The following is an 18,318-nucleotide window of genomic DNA, read 5'->3' as shown; positions in this document are numbered from 1 at the left end:
GTTTGGTGGTGATGAACTCCTTTAGCTTTTTCTTAACTGTGAAGCTCTTTATCTGACCTTCAATTCTGAATGATAGCTTTGCTGGGTAGAGTAATCTTGGTTGTAGGTTCTTGCTATTCATCACTTTGAGTATTTCTTGCCACTCCCGTCTGGCCTACATAGTTTCTGTTGAGAAATCAGCTGAAAATCGTATGAGTGCTCCCTTGTAGGTAACTAACTGTTTTTCTCTTGCTGCTTTTAATATTCTCTCTTTGTCTTTTGCTCTTGGCATTTTAATTATGATGTGTCTTGGTGTGGTCCTCTTTGGATTCCTTTTGTTTGGGGTTCTCTGCGCTGCCTGGACTTGTAAGTCTATTTCTTTCACCAGGTGGGGGAAGTTTTCTGTCATTATTTCTTCAAATAGGTTTTCAGTATCTTGCTCTCTCTCTTCTTCTGGCACCCCCATAATTCGGATGTTGGTACGCTTGAAGTTGTCCCAGAGGCTCCTTACACTATCTTCATATTTTTGGATTCTTTTTTCTTTTTGCTTTTCTGGTTGTTTTTGCTTCTTCAGATTTCAAACCTTTGACTTGATTCTTGTGATCCTCTAGTCTGCTGTTGGATCTCTGTATATTATTCTTTATTTCAGTCAGTGTAAGCTTAATTTCTAGTTGGTCCTTTTTCATATCCTTGAGGGTCTCACTAAATTTATCAGTGGTTTCTAGAAAATTTTTGAAAAACTTTATAACCGTGGTTATGAACTCTATATCCAGTAGTTTGCTTTCCTCCATTTCTGTCATTTGTGACCTGTTTCTTTGTCTCTGCATTTTGGCTATTTCCCTGAATTGATAGAGTGGCTTTGTGTGCTAGGTGTCTTATAGGTCCCAGTGGCTCTGCCTCCCCAGTTACCTGAGGTGGACACTCTTGGTGCACCCCTTTGTGGGCTGCATGCACAGTCTTGTTGTAGTTAAGCCTTGATTGCTATTGGTATCACTGGGAGGAATTGACCTCCAGGCCAATTGGCTGTGAGGATCTGCTGTGTCTACGATGGGAGAACTTCTGTGCTGGAGACACCCTTATGAGGCAAGACTTGCTTCAGTGGGGCTTTGGTGCTCACTGAGTCTGCCCCCTGAGTGTGTCCCTTATGGATCTGAGGAGTTGTAATCTGGATGGTCCTACTCTGACCCCAGGGTACACTGGCTCTTGGATCTCCAAGGAGGTGCTAATGTAGCCTCTGCCTGAGGCCACCCAGCCGGAGCTATGGAGAGATCTGCAGATTCCTCTTATTTGTTTGGGTTTTGGAGGTGCCCAGGTGAGGCCCAGCTGTGAAGAAATGCAAGCTTCTGTGGGGCCTTGGGCCTTCTTTTGGATGTTCTGGGTCTCTCTGAGTCAGCTGCAGTTTGATAGGTAATTTTAGGTTGCAAAGAACCAGGACATTCATATGCAAAAGCCTCTGCATACAGCTTGGATGGGACGGAGTCTCAGGGTGGAGCAAACAGCAATGGCTTCCCATCAGCCCTGCCCTAATAGGCCCCCGGGTCTCAATGTCTCTTGGTAATTGCTGCAAGCACCTCTGAGAGAAAGCTGCCCTCGCATTCCGCCCACTGCCAGACAATCCAGTTTCTCCCCAGAGGAGTCTGGGTCCCCAGAGTCTCGCCCGGAACTGGTGTTCAGAGCAGTCAGGAGCTTGTGTCTCCCTGCAGATTAAAAAAGCCAGCTGCGTACTCAGTTGCCAGCCCTCTCCACGCGTGTGCCTCTGTACCTCTGCACTTTACTTCCGCAGCTCCTCTGAGTCTCAGTGTGCTTTTCTCTTTCCTTCTAGTTGTAGAATTTCCACTCAGCCAGCCTTCCTGTGGTTCTGGATGATGTCCGTTTTGTCTTTTAGTTGTAGTTTTGAAGTGGTTGTACGAGGCAGCAAATTCAGGTGTTTACCTATGCCGCCATCTTGGTTTCTCCTGATTTTTTTTCTTAATCTCTTCACCTTTTTCACCTAGCTTCCAACCCCCATCCCTTCTGACAGCTGTCAGTCTGTTCTTTGTATTTCTATTTTGTGTTTTGATTTTTGTCTCAATTTTTTTCATTTTCTTTTTATTGTTGTTGCATTGGTTGTTTAGGACAATGTTAGTTTCCATATTTTGTGAAGTTTAGTTTTCCCCTTACTGATTTTTAGTTTCATGCCATTGTGGTTAGAGAACATACTTGGTATGATTTCAATCTTAAGTTTGCTAATACTTGTTTTGTGGACTAACATATGGTCTATCCTAGAAAATGTTTTATGTAAAACAATGTATATTCTGTTGTTGGATAGAATTCTCCGCATATGTCTGTTAGGTCCACTGGTCTATAGTGTTAAAATTCACTGTTTCCTTATGGATTCTGTCTGCATGATCTACCCATTCTTGAGAGTGGGTTATTAAAGTCCCCAACTATTACAGTATTACTGTGCACTTCTCCATCTAGCTATGTTAGATTTTGTTTGTATATTTAGGTACTCTAATATTAGGAACATAAAACTTTACAACTATTATATCTTGTTGATGTATTGACCTCTTTATTATATAATGACCTACTTTATCTCTCTTTACCATTTTTGGTTTAAAGTCTGTTTTGCCTGATATCAGTATAACTACTCCTGCTTTTTTTTGGTTAAAATCTGCTTGAAATCTCATTTTACAGTTTATGTATCTTTTAAGACTAAAGTGAGTCTCTTATAGATAGCATGTTATTGGGTCTTGGTGGTGATTTTTTTTGGTTTGTTCTTGTGTGTGTGTGTGTGTGTGTGTGTGTGTGTGTGTGTGTGTGTTTTCCCATTAAGCCATTCATATCTTTAAGTTAGATATTTTTTTAATATATTTTATTGATATTTTACAGAGAGGAAGGGAGAGGGATAGAGAGCTAGAAACATCGATAAGAGAGAAACATCGAACAGCTGCCTCCTGCACACCTCCCACTGGGGATGTGCCCGCAACCAAGGTACATGCCCTTGACCGGAATTGAACCCGGGACCCTTCAGTCCGTAGGCCGACGCTCTATCCACTGAGCCAAACCGGTTTCGGCTAGATATTTTAATCTGTTTATATTTAAAGTAATTAATGATAGGTAAGGCCTTACAATTAACATTTTGTTGTATTCTGGTTATTTTGCAGATCCCTTGTTCCTTGTTTATCTTTCTGTGTTTTTTTGTGTGTGTGTTTTGATGTCTTTAGAAATCAGTATGCTTTGACATTATTGTCGTGTTATTTATATATTTATTTTTTATTTTTTAATTGTTTAAAGTATTACATGTAGTAATACATATATCTCCTTTTTTTCCCCATTGACCTTACCCAAGCCTTCCCTACCCCCTGTCGCATGCCCTCATCCCACCACCGCAGTGTCCTGTGTCCATTTGTTGTGCTTATATGCATGCATACAAGTCCTTTGGTTGATCTCTTTCCCCCCCACACACACTTCCCTGATTTCCTGCTGTAATTGACAGTCTGTTCAGTGCTTTATTACCTCTGTATCTATCTTTTTATTCATCAGGTTATAATGTTCTTTATTGTCCATAAATGAGTGAGAACATGTGGTATTTTTCTTTCATTGCCTGACTTATTTCACTTAACATAATGCTCTCCAGGTCCATCCATGTTGCTGCAAATGGTAAGAATCCCTTCTTTTTAATAGCAGCATAGTATTCCATTGTGTAGATGTACCATAGTTTTCCAATCCACTTATCTACTGATGGGCATTTGGGCTGTTTCCAAATCTTAGCTATGGTGAATTGTGCTGCTCTGAACATAGGGGTGCATATATCCTTTCTGATTGGTGTTTCTAGTTTCTTGGTATATATTCCTAGAAGTGGGATTACTGGGTCAAAAGGGAGGTCCATTTTTAGTTTTTTTGAGGAAACTCCACACTGTTCTCCACAGTAGCTACACCAGTCTGCATTCTCACCAGCAGTGCAAAAGGGTTCCTTTTTCTCCGAATCCTCGCCAGCACTTGTCCTTTGTTGATTTCTTGATGATAGCCATTCTGACAGGTGTGAGATGGTACCGCATTGTCATTTTGATTTGCATCTCTCAGATAATTAGTGACTTTGAGGATGTTTTCATATATCTCTTGGCATTCCTTCTGTCTTCTTTCGAAAAGATTCTATTTAGATCAGTTGCCCATTTTTTTATTGGATCATTTGTCTTCCTTTTATTAAGTTGTATAAGTTGCCTGTAGATGTTGGAAATTAAACCTTTATCAGTGATAACATTTACAAATATGTTCTATCATACAGTGGGCTTTATTGTTTTGTTGATGGTTTCTTTTGCTGTATAAAAGCTTTTTATTTTGATGTAGTCCCATTTGTTTATTTTCTCTTTAGCTACCATTGCCCTAGGAACAGTATCAGTGAAGAAGTTCCTTCGGCATATGTCTGAGATTTCTCTGCCTGTGGATTCCTCTAGTATTTTTATGGTTTCCTGTCTTATGTTTAAGTCCTTTATCCATTTTGATTTTATTTTTGTGTATGGTGTCAGTTGGAGATCTAGTTTCATTTTTTTGCATGTATCTGTCCAATTTTCCCAACACCATTTATTGAAGAGACTATCTTGACTCCATTGTATGTTCAAGCCTCCTTTGTCAAATATTAATTGAGCAGAGTGGTTTGGGTTGATATCTGGATTCTCTATTCTATTCCATTGGTCTATATGTCTGTTCTTGTGCCAGTACTAGGCTGTTTTAAGAATAGTGGCTTTGTAATACAGCTTGAAATCTGGTGTTGAGATCCCACCTACTTTATTCTTCTTTCTCAGGATTGCTGTGGGTATTAAGGGTCTTTTTTTATTCCAGATGAATATTTGGAGAGTTCTTTCTAGGTCTGTGAAATATGCCATTGGAATTTTAATGGGGAGTGCACTGAATATATAGATTGCTTTGGGAGGTATGGAGATTTTAATGATATTGATTCTGCCAATTCATGAACATGGTATGTTCTTCCATCTGTTTACGTCTTCCTCTATGTCTTTTTTCAGTGTCCTGATGTTTTCTGCTTATAGGTCTTTTACGTCCTTAGTTAAGTTTATTCTTAGGTATCTTAATTTTTTTTGGTGCGATGGTAAATGGGATTGCTTTTTTAGTGTCTCTTTCTGTAAGTTCACTATTGGTGTATAGAAATGCCTGAGATTCCTTGGCATTAATTTTGTATCCTGCTACATTGCCGAATTTATTTATTAAGTCTAATAGTTGTTTGATGGAGTCTTTCAGGTTTTTTATATACAGTATCATGTCATCTCCAAATAAGGACTGCTTTACTTCTTCTTTTCCAATTTGGATGCCTTTTGTTTCTTCTTCTTTTCTGATAGCAATGGCTAATACATCCAGTACCATGTCGAACAGGAGTGGTGAGAGTGGGCATCCCTGTCTTGTTCCTGTTCTTAGGGGATATGGTTTTAGTTTTGCCCATTGAGTATGATGTTAGCTGTGGGTTTGTCATATATGGCTTTTATGATGTTGCGGTATGATCCTTCTATTCCCAGATTGTTGATAGTTTTTATCAAGAAAGGGTGTTGGATTTTGTCAAATACTTTTTCTGCATCAATTGATATGACTATGTGATTTTTATCTCTCAATTTGTTTATGTGATGTATCACATTTATTGATTTGCGAATATTGTACCATCCTTGCATTCCTGGGATAAATCCTACTTGGTCATGGTGTATGATCTTTCTGATGTACTGTTGAATCCGATTTGCTAGAATTTTGTTGAGAATTTTGGCATCTAGGTTCATGAGGGATATTGGCCTGTAATTCTCTTTCATTGTGTTGTCATTATCTGTTTTTGGTATTGGGGAGATGCTGGATTTATAGAAGGAGCCTGGAAGTGTTCCTTCCTCTTGAATTTTTTTGAATAGTTTGAGGAGGATAGGTTTTAGTTCTTCCTTGAATGTTTGGTAAAACTCCCCTGGGAAGCCTTCTGGCCCCAGGCTTTTGTTTGCTGGAAGCTTTTTGATGACTGCTTCAATTTCTTCCATAGGTATTGTCCTATTAAGATGTTTAGATTTTTCCTGATTGAGTTTTGGAAGGTTGTATTTTTCTAGGAATATGTCCTTTTCCTCCAAGTTGTCCAGTTTGTTGGAATAGAGTTGTTCATAGTATTTTTTAACAATCCTTTGTATTTCTGTGGGGTCTGTTGTTAGGTCTCCTCTTTCATTTATGATTTTGTTTATTTGGGTCCTCTCTCTTTGTTTCTTGGTGAGCCTGGCTAGAGGTTCATCAATCTTGATTATCCTTTCAAGGAACCAGCTTTTGGTTTTGTTGATCTTTTGTATTGTTTTTTGTTGTTGTTTTTTTGGTCTCTGTGTTGTTTATCTGCACTCTGATCTTTACTATTTCCTTCCTTCTGCTTACACTGGGCTTTTCTTGTTGCTCTCGTTCTAACTCTTTGAGTTGTAAGGTTAGGCAATTTATTACCATTGTTTCTTGTTTTTTTTGCAGGGTTGTAGAGCTATGAACTTCCCTCTCAAGACTGCTTTCGCTGTCCCCCATAGACTTTGGGTTGTTGTCTTTTCATTGTCGTTTGTTGCCATGATGGTTTTTATTTCTTCTTTGATCTCTCTGGTAACCCAGTAATTGTTTAATAGCATGCTGTTTAGTCTCCATGTGTTTGATTTTTTTGGATTGTTTTCATTGTTGTTGATTTCCAGTTTTATGCTATTTGATCTGAGGAGATGCTTGATATGATTTCTATCTTCTTGAATTTGAAGAGACTTTGCCTGTGACCCAATATATGGTCTATGTTTGAAAATGACCCATGTGCATTTGAGAAGAATGTATATTCTGTGGCTTTTGGGTGTAATGTTCTGAAGATGTCAATTAATTCCATCTGGTCTAATGAGTCATTTAGGATTGATGTTTCTTTGCTGATTTTTTGTTTAGAGGATTTGTCCAATGGTGATAGTGGGGTATTAAAGTCTCCTACTATGATTGTATTGCTGTCAATCTCTCTCCTGATATCCTCCAGCAGTTTTTTTTTTTTATGTATTTGGGTGCTCCTGTATCGGGTTATATGTTTACCAGAGTTATTTCTTCTTGTTGTATTAGTCCCTTTAGTATTATGAAATGGCCTTCCTTATCTCTTTTTATGTCCTTCACTTTGAGATCTAATTTGTCAGATATAAGTATTGCTACCCCAGCTTTCTTTTTCATGTCCATTCGCTTAAAAAACCTTTTTCCATCCCTTCACCCTCAGTCTGTGTGCATCTTGTTTTCTGTGGTGGGTTTCTTGTCGACGGTAGATATATGGGTCGTTTTCTTATCTAATCCGTTATCCTATGTCTTGTGATTGGGGCATTTAATCCATTTACATTTAAAGTTATTATTGATAGGTACTTATTTATTGCCATTTTTATTTATTACCCCTATGTTCCTTCTTCGCTTCCAATTTCTTTTTTGTTTTTACAGCAGACCCTTTAGCATTTCTTGAATGGCTGGTTTGGTGGTAATAAACTCCCTTAGTCCTTTTTCTGTCTGTGAAGCTCCTGATTTCACCTTCAATTTTGATTGATAGCCTTACTGGGTACAGTATTCTTGGATTCAGACCCTTCCTTTGCATGACTTTGTATATTTCATTCCATTCCCTTCTAGCCTGATGAGTTTCTTTTGAGGAATCAGTCACTAGTCTGATGGGGGTTCCTTTGTAGGTAACTTTTTGTCTCTCTCTAGCCGCTTTTAAGATTCTTACTTTGTCGTTGGTGTTTGCCAATTTAATTATAATGTGCCTGGGCGTCGGTCTTTTAGGGTTTATTTTGCTTGGGACTCTGTGAGCTTCTTAGATTTGTGTGGGTTTTTTCTTCCCTATATCAGGTAAGTTTTCTATCATTATTTCTTCAAACAGGTTTTCTATTCCTTGCTCAGTTTCCTCTCCTTCTGGAACTCCTATTTGCGGGTATTGTTTTGTTTCGTGTTGTCCCAAAGTTCCCTTAAGCTCTCCTAATGCTTTGTAATTTTTTTTGGACTAAAAACTGCCCTACTTGTGTATTTTTTCCTACCTTGTCTTCTAGCTTACTGATGCAGTTCTCTGTTTCTTCTAGTCTACTCTTGATGCTTTCTATTGAGTTCTTTCTAGCAGCGATGTCATTTTCCATTTCTTCTTGGTTCTTCTTCATTTCCTCTTGGTTCTTACACATATTGTCGAATTTGTCTTCCATTCTTTTCAGCCACCTTATGACCATTTCTCTGAATTCTTTCTCTGAAAGGTTGCTTGCCTCCATTTTGTTTACTTCCTTTTCTGGAGATGCCTGGTTTTCTTTTATATATGGGCTGTTACTTTGTCTATCCATGGTCTCTCTTCTCTGGTTGTTGTGTTATGTAGTTCTCTCTCTCATGTGTTTATTTAAAGGCACAAAATACAACAGAACCATGTACAACACACAAGGCACTGAACAGAAATATATTCACGATATTAATAACCTCAAATAAAGGTGACTACCAGAGAAAGGTGAATTAGAGGATAGGAGAGAAAGGAGAAAAAAAAGGAGTGCAAAAATGAAATTGGGAAAAGGAAAAAAAAAGTAAGAGTGAAAAGAAAGAGAATAGGAAAGAAGAGGGGAACAAACTATATATATGGAGAGAAACTCCAATAGAACAACCCAACCACTAATCCCAACAAATGCCAGCAACAAGTACCTGTAGATGAATGCAAACTACAAACAACAACTAATATCAAGCAAGGTGAGGGAAAACAGAAGCAAAAAACAAACAAAAACAAAACAAAGAAAAAAGAATAAGCAAAACAATCTCACAAAGAAGCATAAAAAATTGGTATAATCAATGATCAAGTAAACAACAACAAAAGGACAGAGAGAAAAAATTTGGGGATAGTGAAGAAAGAGAAGAGAGAAGTGTGTATGGACTAGGAGCAGGGGATTGGAAATTAGATATATAAGTAGGGTGAAATTTTAATGGGGTAAAAAGAAGGAATAGGGAAAATCTAAAGCAGGAATAGGGTAAGAGAAACAGGACAACAAAAGGGGAAAAGTTAAGAAGACAGTGATGGCATAAAGGTAAAATTGAGATAGAGTAAAATGATGCTAATGGAAAGATTAAAATAGAATGTAGAACACTAATCCCTAAGTAAAATGAAGAGAAAATAAAATGACACTTTAAAAAAAGGTAAAATAGTAGTAGTAGTAATAATACTGATTGAAAATAAAAATGTAATAATTAAAAAGGTAAAATCAAGTGAGGAAAAAAGAAAAAAAATAGTTTCTTAAGTAAAAGATGAAAAAATACAAAAAATAAAAATAAAAATGTGCAGTAGTGAAGATCATTCACTTCCTCTACTGTTCTGTTTGACATGCCTGTTTCCTAGTCAGGACAGTGTTGAAGTTCCCGGAGTTCCACTGCTTCTCAGTGTTGTAAGCCAGTCCAGATTTTTAATCTGTCAGTGCATCTTAATTTCTTGTATTCCTTTATTTGTGTTTTCACAAGAGTCAATTTGTGATTCAACCACTGGTTGGCAGTGATTCTGGATTGACCTCCGGGTCTATAGGTCCTCTCTAGCCAGTGCTTAGATCCTGCTTTCCCTGTGGTACTCAATACTGGTTTGTGGGCGTGGGTTGCCCCAGAGCTGGTTCTCTGATGGTTATTCCCCGCTCTGATCCCCAGGTTCCAGAAAAACAACTTTCCCCTGCAGTCTGTTAGGGTGTTCCCAATTGGGTGATCCTATGTATTGGGCTTAGTAATCAGAAGCAAGGATTTAAAGAGGAAAAAGAAAAAAGAGAGAGCCAGCATAAGTGTGCGAACTCTGGGGATGCGCGCAAGTCTGTGCAGTCTTTTTTTTTCCCCTTGGAAAGTGTGCAGTCGGCACACTTTTAAAAGTTTTAGGCTGTCCTTTTGCGTCAGATCAAAATGGGTTGCTTTTTAGAGTTCCCTTCTGTTAGCAGCTCTGTGGACCCCCTTCTACATTCATGGATCATGCCAGCCCCAACAGCCACTGATTTTTCTAGGCGCAGACTTCCCCAGGTTCTCCAGCTCCCGCATGTGCATTTCTCTCTCCTGCCAGAACCAGAGACCTCACTTTATCCCAGGCGACATCTGACCTTTCCTTGGTGGAGTGTAGAACTCCTCTGAATCCGTGTGCTTGCGCCAATTGGGAACTGGTGTTCTCTGGTTTGCAGCTGTTCAGTGGGTGCCATATTTGTAGATTCCCCGGGCTTTTCAGGCATCCGATAACATCCACTTTCCCCTTCAAGATGGTGCAATCTCTGCGTCCGAGCAGGTCACTCCGGGTGGGAACCCAGCATCAGTGGGGGCTGCCCGGTCAGGGGAGCCCCGTCCAGCAGTCCCCCACAATCTCCTGGAGTATAGCTGTCCCTCAACTCACCAACAAACACTTCCCGTGCGACCACACACTCTCCCTTTGCGTTTTCACTCACACACTATCTTGCAGTCTGCCTTCCCGTCGGCAGCCATCTTCTCTCCTCTGTCGTGTTATTTTGTATAATTACTAGAAGATTTTTCCTTGTGGTTTCTATGAGGCTTATATAAAATACCTTAAACTTATAACACCCTATTTTAAATTAATAACTTCAACAGAATTTATAGGCTTTACACTTTTACTTCTCTGTTACAATTTACATTTTGTATTAACTATTAAACTAGAGATGTAAAGTAATTATGCACTTCTATTAACATATTGCAAACTATATATCCACAATTAACATGAGATTTGTACATTTTTATGTTAACATTCTTTTACTTCCACTCAAAGAACTCCTTTTAGCATTTCTTATAAGGACTGAAAAAATTAATATTGTTAAAATACCAACAATACAGGAGGTGGGACTGTAATTTTGCTCCTTGCTTGGGTGTTGGCAAACCTGCCTCTAAGGCAGGCAAATTAATTGTTTGAGAATCCAAATCAGGCAGATCTGCACCCTGCCAAGTTCCCTGGTCAGAGTGCACCACAGACTTTGTTCTGAAGATGAGCAAAGCAACTGGTTGTGATTACTACTTGGGCACTGCAGGTAGGAACTTGGTCTGCCAAGATTTTTGTGCTGGTTGTTGCAAGCCACTACCCCCTCTGTCACACTCAGATTTACAGTGATTGAGCCCTACACATTCCTCTAAATTCCCTGTGATGCAAGATTTGAGTAGGGACTCCCACAAAGCAACCTACAATGCTGGGGGCGGGGGGGGGGAGCTGATTGGTCCCTGGGTTCTCGTTTCCTAATGGAGAAAGCAGAGGCTCAGGGGAGACCGCTCTGCATGGTGCTGGCATGGGGAATAGGCAATGCGGTCAATGTGGATCACTTATCTTACTCTTCTAATGTAGTCTGTCTTGGTCTCTGTGGTGCGGGAATGGAGGGGTGCTTTAGCCTCATACCCATGTTCTAGAATTCTCTCAGTGGTGTTTTGTTCTTGAATACTTGTTATTTTTCTGAGGGGACACAAAGTCAGGGACAACCTATGTTTCCATTTTGGTGATCTTACTCTCCCATTACATCATTCACTTAATCTCAATAGCTCTTAGACTTTGTCTTATTGAATCTAAAGAAGAAATTATTAAAAGTCCATATAGAAAGGCTTTGTTAATTATTGTGTTACTTCGACACCAAAACCCCTTTTGTAAGTAATATAAAATTACCACATGATAACATTTTCCAAAATTTTTAATCTTTTTCCTCCCAATGATTTCATGTAATTTTTATAAAGCAAAAGCTAAATATATCTATTGCTGACATGATCAAGTTTAAATAAGATTTCTTAGAAATAAGCAGAGTTCATTTTATAACCTTTCATTTGGAACATGGGACCCAACTTCATATTAATAATCAAGCAACATATAAAATGAAGACATTTTCCTTTCTAAAGTTGAGAACACATAAAAAATAAAATTGAGAACATAAAACAAGTAACTTATTTTAGTAGACATAAATTTCCTTTTAGTGTTCTACTTGGACTTTTCTAACTGAAGGTTGGAAAATTTTTAGTGATCTGATCAGTGGTTAATATATACTTATTAAATACCACAGGCACATTAGTCATTTATTTGTAGTCAGGCATTTTCAAAAACTTCGTACCTGCTACTACAGTAGGAAAGTAGTATATTTACAAGAATATAAAAAGTATTCACCAGTTGGCTGCACAGATTTTATTTTTGCAATTTCAGGCTAATGATTTTTACCAATTTATCTTTTTGCTTGGAAACTTTTTCTAGTTTAGGGTTTAATCTCCAAAATTTACATAGAACTCATACAACTTAACAAAAGGAAGATAAACGATCCAATGAAAAAATGGGCAAAGGATCTAAATAGACACTTTTCGAAAGAGGACATACAGAAGGCCCAGAGACATATGAAAACATGCTCAAAGTCACTAATCATCCGAGAGATGCAAATCAAAACAACAATGAGATACCATCTCACACCTGTCAGAATGGCTATCATTAACAAATCAACAAACAAGTGCTGGCGCGGATGTGGAGAAAAAGGAACCCTCCTGCTCTGCTGGTGGAAATGCAGATTGGTGCAGCCACTGTGGAAGACAGTATGGAGTTTCCTCAAAAAGTTTAAAATGGAACTCCCATTTGACCCAGTAATCCCATTTCTAGGACTGTATCCAGTTTAGAAAATGAAAAGCCTGAGTATGAATAAAACTTTGCTGACTTTGTAACAAATTAATTCCATTTGTTAACTTATGGAAAATGGCTATGATTTCCAAATTGGAAGAAATTTATATTTTTCTGATAGCTCAGATGGGTCAGGGGGAAAAATCAATTCTTTCATAAGAACACACTGATAAACACCTCTTTGTCTCGAGGTGAACTACCTCTAAGTCAAGAATTTATTAGTATGTTTCACCTAAAATGTGGATGAAATATAAAAAGATTTGCTTTGTGATTCCAGTTAGAACCCAGTTGTAGAACAGTGCCATGAGCACTGGATTTGAAGTGAGACACATTTGTAATAAAATCCTAGCTCTGCTTTTTAGTAATTGTATAAATCTTGGTAATTTGTTCAAGCAACATTTCCTTTTCTCTAAATATCAGGATAACAATAATCCACCAGCTCATGTGATTCTTTTGAGGATTAAATAAACTACAGTACATCAAAGTAACCAAAACCATTCTTAACACACAGTAGATGGTCAACAAATACAGTAGATCTAAATCTCTTTGTTCTCCCCTTCTGTAAAATGGGTGGTGGAGCAAACTAGATGTTCCCTAGGTTTCCTGAGACAGAAGATTCTAAGACCAATACACCTTTAATGAGGCATCTGGAATTATTTTTGGGGAATGGTAGTAAACAGAGAATAGAGGGAATGTACCATACTACAGCAACTCGCTTCAATTTACACAACCAATATACAGCAGTTCCTCAAATAATGTTGTTTTCATTATAATATTGATGCAATGCTATAAGAACTTAACTTCCGTTTATATCAGTTATCCTATAGTACTTATTTTCAACCTTTTTCATCTCATTGCACACATAAACTCATTACTAAAACTCGTTGGCATGCCAAAAATATAATTTTGCTGTTCAGACAAAAAAAATATAGGTATAGTTTTGATTCATTCACACTGGATGACTATTGTTGTATTGGCTGTTGTCATTTTTTATTTGACAATCTAAGGGAAAAGAGGTCAGTGCTCCTGACTAAATAGTCAGGTATTGCATATTTTATAAATTCTTGCAGCACACCACTTGAAAATCATTGGCCTATATATAGTAAAATAGGTTTTGTTAGATCTCTTTTCGCTTAAAATTGCAGAAGTACTTATGAGTTTAAGTACAGACCTATTGTACTCTGAAAAGATTTGTAGAAAGGTAATCAAGGCCCAGAATGGGGTAAAAGAATTATCCAAGTTAGAAGATAATATCAGAGCTAGGGCTACAAACCCATATCAATCACTGAAGATTGGATCCAGGGCTTTTTCCCTCCACTGTCTACACTAGAGCCAATTTAAAACTATCTTGGAGCTCTTATCTATTAACTTAAGTAAATCCATAAAAAATTAGGCTAAGTTTGTCTTTGGCATCTTATCAATCACTGTGTTCTTATTTTCTTTATAGATATAATACCCTTAGATTCGCTTCAGATAGTCTGGAAAGAGGTTCCATTCCCATAATTTTCTAAATTATAAAGAAAACACATCTCTTATCATAATTTACCTGTCCTATCTCCTGTTCCTTTTTCCTCTCTGTGCAATGACTGGTAATAAATTAACCAGACAAAATAATAAAGCCCATGATGCTTACCTAAGTTGATTCACAGGTGCCAGAAACCAATTCCAGCCTGTCAGCAGGGCTGAATCATCTGGAGATGGCCGAGGGCATTTCCCCACACCTAAAAGATTTGCATAGATGATTGCTTGCTGCCAGACAGCTAAGGGGATCTTAATCTACATGTTATTGCCTCCTGCTGGCCAAACACCTGAACAGCTGAAGGCAGTTTATCCCAAACCTGATAATCTGACAATGAATTCTGTGTACTAAACCTTGGCCTTTGAAGTGTATATCTACCTTGCCTTAGGACAATTTGTGTTAATAAAAAGCAGGGGGTCCTGAGACAAGGAAGAACTTAATTCCTTTAGCTAAGTCTTCTCTGACTCCCCATAATGCCTTCCAAAATTATGTTTTATCTCTGGACTCTTTGTTAGTTTACACACAGAGCTTCTCCAGATTCCTGAACCCTTCTAGATGCTGTATCAAGAACCCCGCCATTACTTGGCGCCCAAAATATGGACATTTGGAGAAGAATTTGCCTGAGCGGATAAAACAACACTGGTATGGTGGTAAGATTGAACTATGTGTAAACCTTGTACCAAGCTCTGGAAGTCACGAAACCAGAGTGGGCAAGAAAAGTCTTTTGTTTTAAGTCAGATTATAATGGGGAAGAATTCAGTTAAAAGGCAAAATTCATCTTTAATGTGGTTTCTTGTTCAAATTAAAATCCTAATTCGTATTTGGAATTGCAAATCTGTAATAAGAAATAAAGCCCTGCTGCTGAATCTGCCTCTGGTGCGGAGAGATTCAAAGGCGGCTGGAGAGGGTGGAGCTATCAGCTCTCTTGCAAAGAGATTCTCTAATACTTTGTTTAAAAATTACCGAAGAACACGTTGGGATGAGCAAATGATGGCAAAAATTACTATACGGGCTAGTCATTACTTTGGAAAGCGAAATAGGAAAAAATTTAAAATCTGTCTTTTTCTATTAAGCATGCCTTTAATTGGGAAAAGAAATGCAGCTGAAACAGTTGTTTAATTCCCCCCCCCCTCAAAGCAAGCAGGATGTGGGGGAAGGGAGACACGTGGTGATCCTGTATGGACACCCACTCCCTGAGTATGTTATTTTAAAAAGTCTCCTTCTCACCATGAAAAGTTTTATAAAATTTAGAAATATATCTGGGATTTCTGTGCATGTGTAGAGAGAAAAGCTAACTAAAAACAAATGCGCGCAACTGTCAAATTTCGGATTTTAGAGTTTTGAGCTAAACTTGACTCTCTTTACGAATGCTACAGAATAAAATCCCAAAGACTGTTTTTTCCTCAGAAAGATGGCGGATTTGACCCAGAAAAAGATACAAACTGGTTCTAGCAACAAGATTGGTATTTCCATAGTGAAAGGTAGTTTATTTAAATAATAATGGACCCCATTCAAAAGTTAACCTTAAAACCACCAAGAAAATCAGTAAATTGTCTCTGTTACAAAAATTTGCCAAAGAAAATGCCTTAAAATAATTATAATTGGATTTGAATCTCAAAAAATTGTTGAAACATCAATAAATAATATGTTAATTAAAAAATATAAGTAGCCCAGGTGAAGACTGGCTATACCATTTGTTAATTAAGAAGGCTGGCTTCCCAAAGCAATCTCTAAGGAAGGAATGTGATGATTTTGCATTTGAATAGCTACAGACTTCCTCCAAACTCCTTTGGCAGCTTAAAACTTTGGTAGTTTGCTAAATTAATTAAACAATAAATTTTTAAAATAAATTTGCCTTATGAAAAATCTAGAGGACAGAATTAAAGCTATTGATTGATTATGTTTTGTATTTTTAAAATTTATTCTTTAAAATATAAAGGTGTTACTAACCTGAGAACTGCTAAATATTTGACTTGCCAGCTTTAAAAGTTTAAAGTTCAAATTAAATTGGGAAAAATTATATAGTTGTGGTAACTAAATACCTAAAATATAAAAATTTATTTTTAAGAAAATAGTTTTTGTATTTTCTCTGAAATAATTAGGAATTCAAAATATATCGCTTATTGGTCTAATTGAAAAAGAGGATTAATTCTATGATCCCAATATAGAATTAATATATTAATATACCATCACCATATATACATGATGGTCTTTCCAAGTTACATTTCAAGGCTATAAACAATAATAACTTTTAGAGCATTTCATGGGCCCTGAAATTTTTTCAAAGAATTTTTTCTCTTCTTAAAAGAAAAATTTTTGAAACTAAACTGATTTAATATACTTGAAAACACATGGAAAACTTTATCAAATAAAAATTAATAACTATATTTTACTTATATACATATATTTTAAATGTTATGAAGGTTTTGACCTATAAGAAGGGCAAAATAAAATAACAATATATTTCTTAAATACAGCCAAATTTTTCAGCAATGGAAATTTAAAAGACAAAAAGCCTCTAGCTGCCTGGAGGTGGGGCAGCATTTGTGCCTTGTGAATCAGACTTATAAGTTTACTAAATTTACTTGCTTTGCTTTTTAAATAAAGATCCCTATTTTAATTACTTAATAAATTAGATTTTTAAAATATAACCAAGGTCTCATATAAATTAAGTTATATGAGAAGCCAATATTTTTATAATCAGTTGAATCCTAGTAAAGTCTAAGAAAATTACTGAGGCCTCCCATAATCCCTCTAAATATGCACATAAGCCAAAGGGGATACTCTTTAAAAATATAATTCTAAGCTTAATAAAAAGGATAAATTTAAAAATTTTGAAATCTCTTCTGCTAATATTTACAGGGTAAACTAAAGATTGTTGTTAAAGTACTAATCTGACAATAAATAGTAGTCACCATAAATGTAAGGGGAGTCGTTTAATGTGACTACATGGCCAGACAGTATTGGTAAGCATCCAAAAAGCAACTATGTTTGTTACATTTGTTGCTTGCTATAAAAAAGAAAAATGAAGGCTTTTAAGAGAAACTTTAAAAGCTGGCCTGGAAATCATTCTGGAAAGAAATAAGGAGACTGTCTTCAAATGCCTGGAAAACTATAATTAAAAATCAATATATTAGGCCCCATAAAGAAAAGTAAGTAATTTGTGTTTTTGCATTCTTAACAAACCTTATGTAAAGTTACTGAAAGACTAATAGCAGAAATTTAATTAATGTCATTTACCATCCATAACCTAGGACAGTGGTCGGCAAACTGCAGCTCCTGAGCCACTTGTGGCTCTTTGGCCCCTTGAGTATGGCTCTTCCACAAAATACCATGGCCTGGGTGAGTCTATTTTGAAGAAGTGGTGTTAGAAGAAGTTTAAGTTTAAAAAATTTGGCTCTCAAAAGAAATTTCAATCATTGTACTGTTGATATTTGGCTCTGTTGACTAATGAGTTTGCCGACCACTGACCTAGGACAAGTAAAGTTAAAAAATTAACCTTATTTCAGATTGATTTAAATTGGCTAATTGATATAAGTGAATATTCAAGAAAACTTAATTGTACTGGGCAGGAAACTGTTCCTGAAGCATTAACTAATTTTTTACTAATGGTTCATCTCATAGTAAACTTGCTTAACATGCAATGAGTCCAAAACAGTCATATTTCTGTGCAGAATATTAAAATTAAAAATTATCAACACTGCACTGTAAGATTTCCAAAGGCCTCCTAATAATATTTAAATCAAAAAAGGGGGGATAGTAGAATAATCCCCTGTAAGAAAAATATCCTATAAGTAAATTACATCAAGCCTTAATTGCTTTAAATTCTTTACTTTGAAAATTATTTTTCATTTGTAATACTGACGGCAAGACACCCATGAAAACACAAATGGTGTCAAAATAAGCCAAAGGAAAATCGTTTGGGCAAAAATGAAAGGATCTCAAGTCTAGTTTATAGAAAAGATTCCTTTATTAACCCGTGGTCGAGAATATGTTTGTATATTTCCAGAAAACTCCTCCAAGCCCTTGTGGATTCCTGCAACAATGGATCCCAGAGAGGAACTGACCAGATTGCTCCAGCCACAAAATAGCAGTGGCCCTCACGACAAGAGGAGAAACAGTCCAGAGATGAAGACAGTGAAGAAGCCTTGCCATACTAGCAATCAGCAGCTGTGCTTCACTGCAGGTTGCCCAGGACCAAACCAAAGAAGGTTGGACC

The 18,318-nt window shown here is 37.0% G+C and overlaps 1 protein-coding gene across 1 annotated transcript in view; it reads right to left on the bottom strand.

Annotated features, from left to right (window-relative positions):
* LOC308240630 (charged multivesicular body protein 1B2) overlaps window positions 1-18,318 on the bottom strand; it is a 94,660-nt gene that overhangs the window by 9,279 nt on the left and 67,063 nt on the right. The window contains exon 9 of the transcript XR_013959817.1: window positions 14,214-14,301. The gene's annotated coding sequence lies outside the window, so the exon portion shown is untranslated. The remainder of the gene's footprint in view (window positions 1-14,213; window positions 14,302-18,318) is intronic.

This window comes from Plecotus auritus (assembly GCF_963455305.1).
Source record: "Plecotus auritus genome assembly, chromosome: X".
NCBI lineage: Eukaryota > Metazoa > Chordata > Mammalia > Chiroptera > Vespertilionidae > Plecotus > Plecotus auritus.
Note: the sequence above shows the minus strand (reverse complement) of the source record. Positions and strands in the feature narration are given on the sequence as shown.